The sequence below is a fragment of the Drosophila hydei genome, unplaced genomic scaffold (genome assembly GCF_003285905.1).
Source record: "Drosophila hydei strain 15085-1641.00,03,60 unplaced genomic scaffold, DhydRS2 tig00008114-arrow-pilon, whole genome shotgun sequence".
NCBI lineage: Eukaryota > Metazoa > Arthropoda > Insecta > Diptera > Drosophilidae > Drosophila > Drosophila hydei.
The window spans coordinates 8214616-8226902 of record NW_022045827.1 but is presented as its reverse complement, the minus strand read 5'-3'; the positions used below and the strand labels follow the sequence as shown (position 1 = coordinate 8226902).

The 12287-nt window shown below is 36.1% G+C and overlaps 1 protein-coding gene across 5 annotated transcripts in view; it reads right to left on the bottom strand.

Moving 5' to 3' along the window:
• LOC111596118 (1-phosphatidylinositol 4,5-bisphosphate phosphodiesterase classes I and II) overlaps nt 1–12287 on the bottom strand; it is a 68660-nt gene that overhangs the window by 53195 nt on the left and 3178 nt on the right. The window contains exon 1 of one of the 5 annotated variants that reach the window (XM_030224531.1): nt 7345–7802. The exons of the other annotated variants lie outside the window; for them this stretch is intronic. The gene's annotated coding sequence lies outside the window, so the exon portion shown is untranslated. Of the gene's footprint in view, nt 1–7344; nt 7803–12287 lie in introns of those variants that run through there. 5 annotated transcript variants of the gene reach the window in all.

The window sequence follows — 12287 nt, the reverse complement described above, 5'->3', positions numbered from 1 at the left end:
ATATTTCAACAACGCAGCAGCGCGGCAATCATGTAAATTCCCTTGTTCGTGTTGTTGTTATTTCCCGGACACTCGTTGCCCGCTTTACGCGTACAAATTCATCAGGCTACAAACGAGCCGGCCCCGCCCAGCGCATTGTGTCAACAATCCAAACACCAAACGCCCTGGACTCTCTACAGCGATATCGGCGGCATAAAGTACACAAATAAATAAAAAAAATAAAAATATATAGAAAGCACTCTCTCTCCTGGTATGGGCATCTCAATGTCCTTCTGTCCACATTCCACACAAAAAAAACGAAGCAAAACAACATTAAGTTCAATGACACCCAAAAAAAAGAACAGGTCCTCGGGCACCTCCAGCACGAAGTTTTGCTGGCTACCCATTTTGAGGAACCTCCATCAACGTCAAATCGAGCCTCGCAGCCGCACTTCGCCCCCACTTGGCGTTCAGGGGCGCCTTCAATTGGAAAACTTTTGTTTCACTTCGCCTTCGGGGTTGGGTTGGGTGCTTTGCATTTTTAATTTCATATACCCACTACGAAGTCAGCTCCTATCGCACTTAATTTTGCCTTTCAGTTTGCTGACCCAACTCCAGCCCTCCCGGCCTTAACAGAGTGCCGACTGCCAGATAATACCTGTCGATATATAAGTAGGCAAATTGTGAAAATATTGACAAAACAATTGATGGTTTTTTGCACGCGAGTTTTCACAATCCATAATAGCACCAGTCCCATCAGTGTACCCTCCCCTCGCTGCCTTTGCCTTTATCTGTTTTCATTGTTGCAAAAATGTTCTATTTATAAAGCATTTTAGGGTTCGGGTGGCAAGTGCGAAAAGTTTAGCATAGTTTTCGGAGCAGTCAAGCAGCACAACAATACAAATAGACCATTCGGCACGTATCGATTGGAAACTCGAGATAGTATTATTAAAGACAAGAACACTAATAGAAAATAGTTCAATTGGAAACTGGAATAAATGAGGTTATTAAATAGCAAAAGTTACGCGACAAAGGCAAGAAAACTAAATTGGAAATTGAAAATTGAAAATAAAAAGATTTGATTCGATTCTTTAACTACAATTTTGTACTTAGCTAAGATTGAACATATATTAAAATATATCGGTTTAAGTTATAGCAGAACTTTCTAAAACTAAAGAATTCAAAACAATTGTAGTTTCAATATTAACTTTATTAAAATTATGCTTTGATTCGGCTCTAATATAACTAGAAATATGTATAAATATACTTATTTTATTTATATATATATCTATCTGTCTATATTGACCTGTTCTATAATATAAACAGAAGTTATTTATATAAATCATTATGATATTCTATTATTCATTTGGCATTTCATATCAATTCCATAGTTTTCCAATATATGGAATCAATCTTAAACAATATCTCAGTATTTACTATAGACCGATATGCAAATAGTAAAGTGCCATTAGATTGATTAATATTAGATATCAATTATATTGATATTCGATTGTTAAAGATAACCAGCAATGATAGATGGGCAAGAAACATTGGCCATTATATATTTAAAAGCACAGAAAGGGGTTTCGCCTTTTGCATAGATATAATGTTTGATTAATCGGCTTAAATATGCCTGAAGTGTGAGATGAAGAATTGAATTTAATATTCTGGCATATGGAAGTCTTAAAAGAACATGTGATGTTCCATCATAGAAAGAAAGACAAATGGCTTGGGTTTTCAAGAACAACAAACAAGATTCTATTTATTCCTGATTTATGGAAAGACAAAAGGTTTCAACTGCATTGTGAATTAAGGGTTTTCCAAGTTTATCTCTAATACTTACATACATTTTAGGGGAGAACCTAATGATCCTCTGTGACTGTCTGACTTCTGAAGCCAACAGCATTTTAGCTGGCTTAAGCCCCATTCACATCGCTTCTCATGAACTTCTATAACCTTCACACACCTTGGTCAAACTTTAATTAAAAACAACAATCTATAAGACTTAATCATAAATGCGCAGAACAAGTCGCGTGAGTCAAGACATCAAGGTAAAGTTGCCTTAAGCAAAATGAAATGGCAATAACAGCTTAAGTACATTAAGAGTTTTCAACTTTATCTACCCTCGCAGCTGTCGCTCGCATCTATATAAAATAAGTGCTAAATTATAATTAAGAAATTAATATATAGATTACATAAAATATTCACACTTCTACCCACCGCTAAATATATCTATTTTGATTCTGTTAAGCCTCTCGTACCCGCCTCATATCGTCGAAAATATTTCTCAGTTAATTATTTAGCCAATCGAGTACAAACCACAAGCTACCCCTCGGGCCATATTAGCTGCTACCTTTAATGCGATAGCTTAAAATTTAATTTAATTTTCCGCTGCCTAAACATTCGCCTGTCAAACAAATTTGACATTTTGGCAAAGATCAGGAGTCAACTGTTTCCAATTTGAGGCTCGACCGAGGCGCGACACGCGATACGCAAAGCCGCGAGAGTGAAAATGTCCATAAACAAAACGAGGCAAAACTGTGCGGCCATAAATCTCGGACAGCTTTTCATTAAGGCTAATTACGCGTGCCGAACACAAAGAGTGCGAGGCAGCAGTGGACGGGAGTGCGAGCTGCGTGTGCTAAATGAGCGTTGCATTAGCACCAAAATAAAGAAATAAGCAGCATTATTTACAAACACAGGCAAACAACGCGCGATGTGTGTATTTAGTTTGGGTTTGCATTAAAATGCAACCACTTGCCACATGCCACATGCCACATGCCACACACCACACGCCACACTGCGTATGCGTATTGTGTTGCATGTGGCATGTACACTCGTTTAAGATAAACAGCCGCTGCCCCTTTAATAGTAATTTTCAATCATAATTTGCATTATTTTATTTCCAACTAATGGGGTTTACATAAATTGACCGCAGCATTAGTTGAAAATGCCAGAAATAATGTAAAATAATAATAATTAATTAGGTGCGCACACAGACACACACCAATACACAGACAGCGACACAGTAGTGGCTAAGCTTATCGCGCCTTAACGCCAGCTATCAGAATAGCTACAATTAAAAGCGCTCTAATTGCAGGGTATTCGACTTGACAGATACCCTAGACTAGAGACTAGAGACTAAAGAGCTTACAAAATGCTTTTCATTTGCGACATAATAAATTGCATCAATATAGATCGATATATTTGATCGATTTATTTATTAATTTGTCAAAATTTACTTTCAGTATTGATTTAACTGTTTTTTCACTTTCATTTACATAATAATCGATTATAATCAATATACTTCTATATATATGTATATACTTATTGATAATTTAATTTTTTATGCAGAAATTTATGCCAAACAATTGATTCTGACGTTTTAAGATATTTCAAAATTGATTTGGCATAATCAAAGTTAATTTTTATTTTAGAAATGTATACTATGCCAGCTTCCATACCGATTTATATTAAATTATAGACAATTTTAATCAATTTTCAAATGTAAAATTTCTAAAAAGGCTACGCAAAACGAAATCAAAGTCTCTAAAACTATAAAAGTTGTTTAATTCAAATAATAATTGATAATAGTGTTTAATAATATATAATAATAATAATAATACCAGCGCCAATTATAATTGTAGCTAATGTTTGAAAGGCATTAAATTAGCTTTAAGTATATTATACAAATATATTAAGTTATATATATTACTATATAATAGACTGAGGCGTATGACTTTAGCTTAAAGCCCTAAATTTTATTTAATCAACATTGAAAATCGACGCGACTTTTTTATTGTGGTTGCTCTTAAGACTAGAGCCATTTGGCTCATTAAACAGATTTCAAAGCAAATCTCAAATTGATCTCGATTATATTTTATTGTATTCACATTCAGTTAGCATTGATAAGATCTAATTTCTATAAGCTGTGATTTTACTATACATACAGATTTAAATGCAATCGACTTTGAGCAGATTCAATTTTGAGTTAAATATTTATATTATATATGCGACGAGATTTAATTACTTTAAAATGAAATTCAAATACAAAAGGCAATTTGGCATTGAAAATACTGTTTAAAATACAACCTGTAAAATATTGTTAAATAATAAATAGCTTTGATTATTCTGTATTTTCCTGTTTGCAAACATTTTTATGTTCCAGAAAAGTCTGAATAGCATAAGGAATATGTGCGCAAAGGCATAATAAATACATTTTTATTTGTTTTAACAAGGCATTCATGTCAAGCTAAATTTGAGCTTCTCGACTTTACAATTGAATAGCTAAGCATTTGCACAGAGCAATACAAATTTGTTTGCTTTCAGCTCATTTAACATGCGTTTGTCCTATTTACTTGGCAAGTGGCATGCGCTTATCTTGAATATGGCTTTGTTTATGCCGTAATCTCAGCTTGCAAGTCTCCTTAGCCGCTTTAACTTTTTTGACAAATTTCCCATATTTTATCTTAGATCAGGCAAAAAAAGATGCTGAAGGAAGTCTTCAACTGCTTTATGACACCCAGCTAACACGCTTTTATGCATACAGGGTATTAAAATTGCCATTTGCTGTCAGCTCATTCATATTCATAGCAAATTCCTTTCGCCCAACCCCTCAGAGAGCTTATTTGGCTATCCGTGGAATATTCAAGCATTATTTTAGCAGCCCAAGTAGCGGCGGCAGCAACGAATGTCGACTCTCATCTTTGTTTTATTTATAACACTGAGTTGAGTTGAGTTGAGTTTAGTTCGGGTTTTTTTTTCGGTGTGTTTGTATCTCTGTGTAAATTTTGTTTTCATTTTTTTTATCGCGCTTTTATCTAGTTTGTCAACGTTATCAGGGCACAAGAACGTTAACAGGGCGAGTCTCGGATACACTCATACACGCACGCACACTCACGCCCACATTAACGGCCCTCTGCTCGCTCGCCCTCCCCCTCGCTCTTAGTTCCTGATTCTTTTAGCCACAGCTGCGGAACCACATGGCAATGAAGGCAGTTAGAAAATTCCCGTATTAGATTTGACGCTTCATTATAATGATAGATCGTTGTGTGCGTTGGCGTACGAGTTCAACAGACAACAACAATTGCCAGAAGCAACAACAAGTGTAGAACAGCTACAACACAACGGCAACATAGTTTGGCCTACGCTGCGTATGCGCAACTTTTTTTATATTGCAGCCGCGTTGGCGTCGTTCTTAAATAATTAATGAGCAGCTGCGACAGCGAGCGAACTAAGTGGGGTAGGGTGTGGCTAGAGGCCATAGCTTTACGGAACGGGTTAAACAGCATAATGAGCCAAGTGGGCACTGCATTGTGTATACACACAGAGAGAGAGGCAGGATACTAATTGCCGTTGGTATTCTATCTTTATACATCAACTGTTCTCCCTCTGTATCTCCATCTCTCTTTCGCTCTCTGTCTCTTTTTTTCTTTTTCAATCCTTTTATCTTAATTGCGTTTGACTGATTGAAGTTAGCTTCTTCTTTTAATGTCCATCAAATGAGCCTGACGATTGCTGACTGCAACATTAATTCAGCAGCCAATCATGTGGCATGTGGCATGTGGCATGTGGCAACTGTAGCGCCGCTGGCTTACTGAAACTTATGCCATGTTAAATAAGCGAATAGCGTTGAGCTGCAGGCATTTTCCTTCTATAAATGCTTGTAGAAGCGAGCAGTTAACGTTGTGTAAAACTCGCACTTGATACTGACTGGGTAACTGTGTAACTGGGTGACTGCAAAGCTGTCTAAACAAGACAGTGGCTACCAAACTGTCAACTGCCTAATGCAATAACAAAAGAACATGAATAACAAAAGAACATGTGATGCTGGCCAAGAATGTCAATGGATTATATCCTTACAATTGTTTCTGTATATCTATGTTTACTAGTATAGGTGTGTATAAGTATGTCTGTATGTGCTTTAGTATGTCGCTAATGGATGCCCAAAGGACATCCCAGCCATTAATAATTAAATAATATATCAGCCAAAGAACTGGAATTTGTATAACTATTAAATATTGATTTTTAATTATTATTATTGTAAGGATAATACTTTTCACAGCATTTCAAAATCAATTATGCTTTGGCAGTTTTAACAAAATTTATTTAATACATTATTTTAATAACTTAAATAAATAATTTAGCTTTAAACTCATTGAATAGTGCATTTAATATCTAATTAAAAATGCTCAAAAAATACAACAATTAATTATTTAAAAAAGGAATCAAATTTGAACGATTTCACATACTTTGATAATGAAATATTTCATACAAAATATGTTAAAAACTTTTTATTTTCAACAGGAAATGTCAATCAAGAGCTGAGACGAAAATTTGACATTTTAGATTTAGGAATTTAAGTCGAAAAGGAGACGATAAGAAACGATGAGTTTTTGTTTACATTAAACAAAATTTAACAAAATGAAAAATTGAACAAATTTCCAGTAAATACGCTCAACGCAGCTATTTAGTAAATATATTATAATTTAAAATGCAACTAGCTGCTGCTGCCTCTCTCTATCTCTCCGGCATTGCAGTCAACACTTGTGGAACGCTTGCGTGCCTCACAGCTTGAGATACAAAATGCGTATCTGTGAGATACTCGCAGATAGTTCGCCACGCGTTCGCGCCGTCGGCCTTCTACGAGTTCAAGTACAACCGGCGACTGGCGACGGGCAACAAGCAACAAAGTCAACTATTAGACACTCCAGCACCAGGCCCCCAGCACCCCAGCCCGCCTCCATTACCCCGCCCCATAGACACACAGACAAAATATAAAACTTAAAACTTTTCAGCACATTGCCTCAGCAGAACCAAAAATTCTCTGGACTGCGCCAAAAATTAGCCCAGAGCCAAAAACAATTTTCGGCACAATTTTCAATTAGCAGCAGCAGCAACAACAACAGAAATTGGCAGCAATGCACAGTGGTTTCAAATTTAAAGTGCTTAAGTTGAAAATTTAAAAGTTAAAAATTTCAAAATGAATTAAATTAATATGTTTGGAAATACAAAAATATATTGAATTTAAAAATATTTAAAAAAAATAATATTTAAATAAAATAAAATAAATATTGCAAATTTTCATATACTTATATTTAATATATTTTTATACACATTTTAATGCAATTCATTTTCTTCTCTCAATAACTTTTTGAAACATTTGCCACACTGTGCGCCGCCGTGGAAAAATGTTTAACAAGTAAATTGAATTGAATGAAATTGTATTTTGATTTGATTTGTGATGGATGAGATCAACGACAACGAAATCAAATTAAAAAAACACTTTGAACGCCAAATTTATGCTCCCAGAATGGATTCGCTTAGTTTTATTTTATTTTATTTTATTTGCTAGATTTCGGTTACCTGTGCGAAAGTTTTTGACTTTCAGATGACAACTGAGTTTGGGTTTGCCGTTGAATCAATTTCAATTACAGATTTTGTACTCGAAACGAGATCCAGATTAAGATACAGCAAATTACCGTTACGACTGGCTAATGGACGTGGAACACACAGCACGAACTCCCCGCGGATCTAACTTGATATATATGTATATATAACTGTATATAATGCTTGGTCTTTGGGTTGATTTACACCTGGGAACTCATCAGCACTGAGTATTTAAGTACTGTCTCTGTCTAAGCAACATCTATTAAGTTAGTCACACACGAGAAACATACACTCACACACACTCGCACACATACACTCGCACTGGGAGTCTGTGAATATGAAGCGAAAGACTTTTCAGTATTATTTTGTTTTTGTTTTCTTGTTTCTTTGCTCTCTGGTTTTGTGGAGTTCACTGAAAACGCGACCGAACGCTTCGGCGTGCGACGAATGTCTGTTGGGAAAACGAAAATGCGAAACTGAAAATGAAAATTTCACAGCTAAACGAGAGATACGACGAGATGAGAGTGAATGAGTGAGCAAGCGAGAAAAAGAGAGAGAGAGGACGACCTTTGTTGGAGCAGCGCGTGCTAACTGTGTGTGTTTGTGAAGGTGAGTTGTTTTGCTTGTGTGCGTGCTTGCAAAATGTCAAATTGTAAATAAACGAAAATGCCCAAAAAGAAACTGTTATACAAAGGAACAGAGGCAGCTAGAAAAAGGGATTGAAAAGGCAGGCATGGATAAACAAAGAAAGCTCAATAATATAGAAAATATTAAGAAAAATAAAACATTATATATAAATATAATATATAAATAAATAAAAAAAATATATAATAAAAATTGAGTTTTGATTATGGAAAATGAAGCTAACAATTACTTTTGCAAGAAAAAAATTTTAGTACTAGAACAATACGCATTAATAATATATGAAAAGTATATTTTTTAAAATTAAAAATTAAATGTGAGCAAAAGTTGTAAAACAATTCCATTTGTAGTACCAATTACAGCTACGCTCAATTTAATAGCCACCACTGTAATTGCAAATTTATGCGCGCCCACCCCACGCAAATGTAAACTGTTATACGTGAGCTTTTTTTTGCCGTGCTGAACACACACGTTGCGTTCGGCCGCTCGCAAGAGAGCAGCTACTGCGAGCGCGTGTTTCCTCGCGCTATCTCGCTTTCTCGTTCTCTCTCTTGCGCTCTTCGTGTGCTTTGTTTTTGTTTTGTGGAAAAGCTGCTGCTGCTGTAAAGTTTTGCATGTTTTGATAAGAGACGCTCTCACTCTCTCCCTTGCTCTCTGTATGCTGTCTCTCTTATTAGTTAAATAAACAAGCGGCACTGCTTAATAGTGAGCGCGAGAGAGAGGGAGAGAGCGGGGCAGAGAAGCGGCATTTGGTAATAGTTTTTGCATAGTTTTCGCATTTGGGAGTTGTCAACGACAAGTGGCTCGCAGTAGGCGTGTCGCCGTCGACAGCGATGCCGGCGCCAGCAGCGACGTCGCGTCTGGCTAATCAGCGACGAAAACGGACAGAAATCAAATAAAAATTGCCAATTTGGTTTGTTTGTTTGTTGGCCGCTGGCCCGTCTCGCCCTCTGTCTCTGTATGTGTGCGTGTGCCTGCCAGTCTGTGTGTGCCTTATTTTGAATTTAAATTACAGTTGCAGCCAAGAATTTTTATATATGATGTTATTTTTAATGTGTTTCGAATCGGCGTACGTGAGAAATAGCTACAAACAACATGACAACAATTTGATCAACGCGCCAAATGCAAAATATCGAATATATGACATACGATGAATCTAACTAAATGGAAGACTATTATATGGCTTTATGCTTTATGCTTTATGGCTGCGCATATGACACTCAATCGAAGCACAAAGAGAGAAGATGTATGAAAAATATCTGACCCAAATTTCAGCTGATTGACAAGGTGAAATGCGTAGATACAAAAAAGTATCTCACGGATACGCACAGTTGTGCACTTTTTTATTTCACAAGTTGTACCCTAAGAAAGTCGACTAACTTGGGGTATATTGGTGAGTGCAATGTGATAGGGTAATAGATATTCTAATAGATAATGCATATTATAAAGATATACTGTTTACGTTTAAATATTGTATAGCTGTAAGTTTTTATCTAGAACATCTCGATGTAATTTTGATATTTTTGGTATGCTCATTTTTCGAAATGTTTTCAATAAGCTCTGTAAGTTGTATGGTAATCAAGCATGAAGTACTCGAGCTATTTGAGAAACAACTATTCAATTTGAGCAACCAGTTTGTAGGCTTTGAGCAGCTGCGATCCCCTATGCTAGAGCAGTTCTTAGTCGAGTTTGACCAATTTTAGCAACTCTTCGTTTTTTTTTAATAAATATACACACACACATATGTGCATACAAAGGGCGAGTGTTGCAAGGCTTTTAAGCTGGCAGCAGCTGCTGCCTCTGCCGCTGCCGCTGCTGATTGATTGTTGTCCTCAAGGTCGGCAAACGGACGGACGGATGGACACACACAAAAGATATGCAAATCCAGTTGACAGCTTTTGTTGTGCCACTATGGCAGCCCCTAAAGAGCAGAGAGCACTCTAACCTTTGTCCCTCCCCTTCCCACCCTCGCCCCCTCGCCCGCTCGCCCACTTTCAACTATGAACTATGCCAATCGTCCATAAAGTTGCTCGAATTATGGCACAAAGCAATTGCCATGCATATTTATTTGATCATAAAGTACAGCAGCAACAACTACAGTGGGCAGCAGCAACAATTAGACAGACACATTCCACAGCCAAAAACTAGTCGACCTGTAGCCCACCAAAGGGGCAGCAGGGGAGGAGGGGCTCGTGGCGGGGCATTCTGCTGGCAACTAAATAAATTTCACAATTGTTTATTTTTTCCCAAACAAATCAGGCGCACATTAAAAACATCGAATGCCCCCACGAAATATGCCCCAAATAACATTAACATCCGGTGCGGGGCTCCACCGGCAACAAATTTCAATTGTTTCTACAGATTTTTGTGCTTCTTGTTTCGTGGCTTTCCTAGAAGCAGGTGCCATAAAAGTTCGCTCAAGTATTTACAAAGGTCACGCGGCATTTTTACTTTGAGCACATATACAGTAAGGCAGATAAATCTTTAAAAGATGTTAAGTATATATATTGTTTTTTTTTCTTCTATTTTGTATGTTGCTATTAAAAATGTAATCGATTACCAATGAAGTATTATTTATTGTGCAGTTTTATGAGTTCAACTTGTTGAGAGACTGGAGATTTATATGAGCTGGAGACAAGGCAGTGTAGGAGTATTTTAGAGATCAATTAGGAAACGCTTCAGGGTATTTGAATACAGTGCATTAAATACAAAATGACATCGAAATTGGTAAGGTATCATATACTATATAATCTCCATGTGCATAAACTATATTAACTAATTTAAAGTGAGCGTCTTCACTTATTTGAGTGCTTAACAGCTGCAACTATAGAATTCTCAACTGGTTATTGCTTAGCAAGAGTCAAAAGGAGTCAATGGACCTATAAAGCAAAGTCTGCCGATAGTAGAGAACCGAGAGGTTCTCGAAATGCTTTTTACTATTATTATTTATATGATTTAGACTATTTAAGAATTGATTTTTTATAAACTTGTCAACATTTACTTATATTTAAATAAATTATTCCTTATCTATATAAGCATATTTGTTTAGTATTTTAATGAATATCTTTTTATTAGACTATTACTACTAATAGATTGTAGACTTCTTTAGCAACATTCCCTCAATCTATGCCCTGTATGCAGTTTTCAATTGTGGTAAAAACCGAAAGTGCATTTGATATCATTGAGGGTTTCCTTCCACGATAAACAGAACAATAAACCAAAGGAAGCGAAAAAAGCGAGTTTTGTTCATATTTTGTATTATACAACAACTTCTTATCGCTCTGAGTCGAGCAACATAATAATGGTAATGTAACAAAACTGAAATTTTGCTTTACAAAATGGTTCTCTACTTTCATACGTGTCGTATACACATTGCGATATGCCCTAAGCCCCCTCTCAGGGCCCCTCCCCTATATACAGCAATAAATTTCAACCGCAGAAACCGAAACGGAACATTCAGAGCTCAACCCAGAAATAGTTGCAAATTAACTCATGTTAAACAAAATGCGATTTACATAGCAAAACATTCGCAATTCGGAATTCGCACGATAAATTCGCTTATAATGTAGTCGAAAATGTCCCCCTGCAAGTGGAGCAGCCATAACAGTACTTACACCTACAATAAAAGTCACAATTGCCCAAAAATGAAGAAAAATGAATATTCTACGTGTTTCCGCAAAAAAAAACAAACGCAAAAAAATTCACATTTAAAGATAGCCCCAAAGAGGCGAATGAAATGGCTAAGCTCAAGGGGAAGGCGAATAAGGTAGTCGAGAGAAGGGGTACAAAATGCAATTCGAATCAAATTATAACAATATTTTTATAAGACAAATAAATATATATATATAGATATATATATAGACCCTATGATTTATTTTTAAAACATGCCCCAGCAACAAAACGAAGCAGCAAAGGATGAGAATCAAACACGAGCAAATAACGAGATGAAAAACGATAAACAAGCAAGAAAAGTTCAATAAAGTACAAGTCGAATTGTGAATACACTTTCTGGAAGCTAGTAAAAGTGAGTGAATAATCAAATGGAAAACTATGTACTAAGCAATCCGCAATATATCAAATATAGAAAATTAAATATATATTTATATGTAAGCGAATGTCTGTTCAAAAAGTGTCGCAAATTTTGATTTATGGAACAAAGAATCTGCATCAAAATGTTAGCCAAAAACAATACATTTATGATGCCACAGCTGCCGTACATGAAAAGGCCAGACCCCGGGGACTTCTTTTAAAGAGACCCACATAAAGACGTAGTCAGC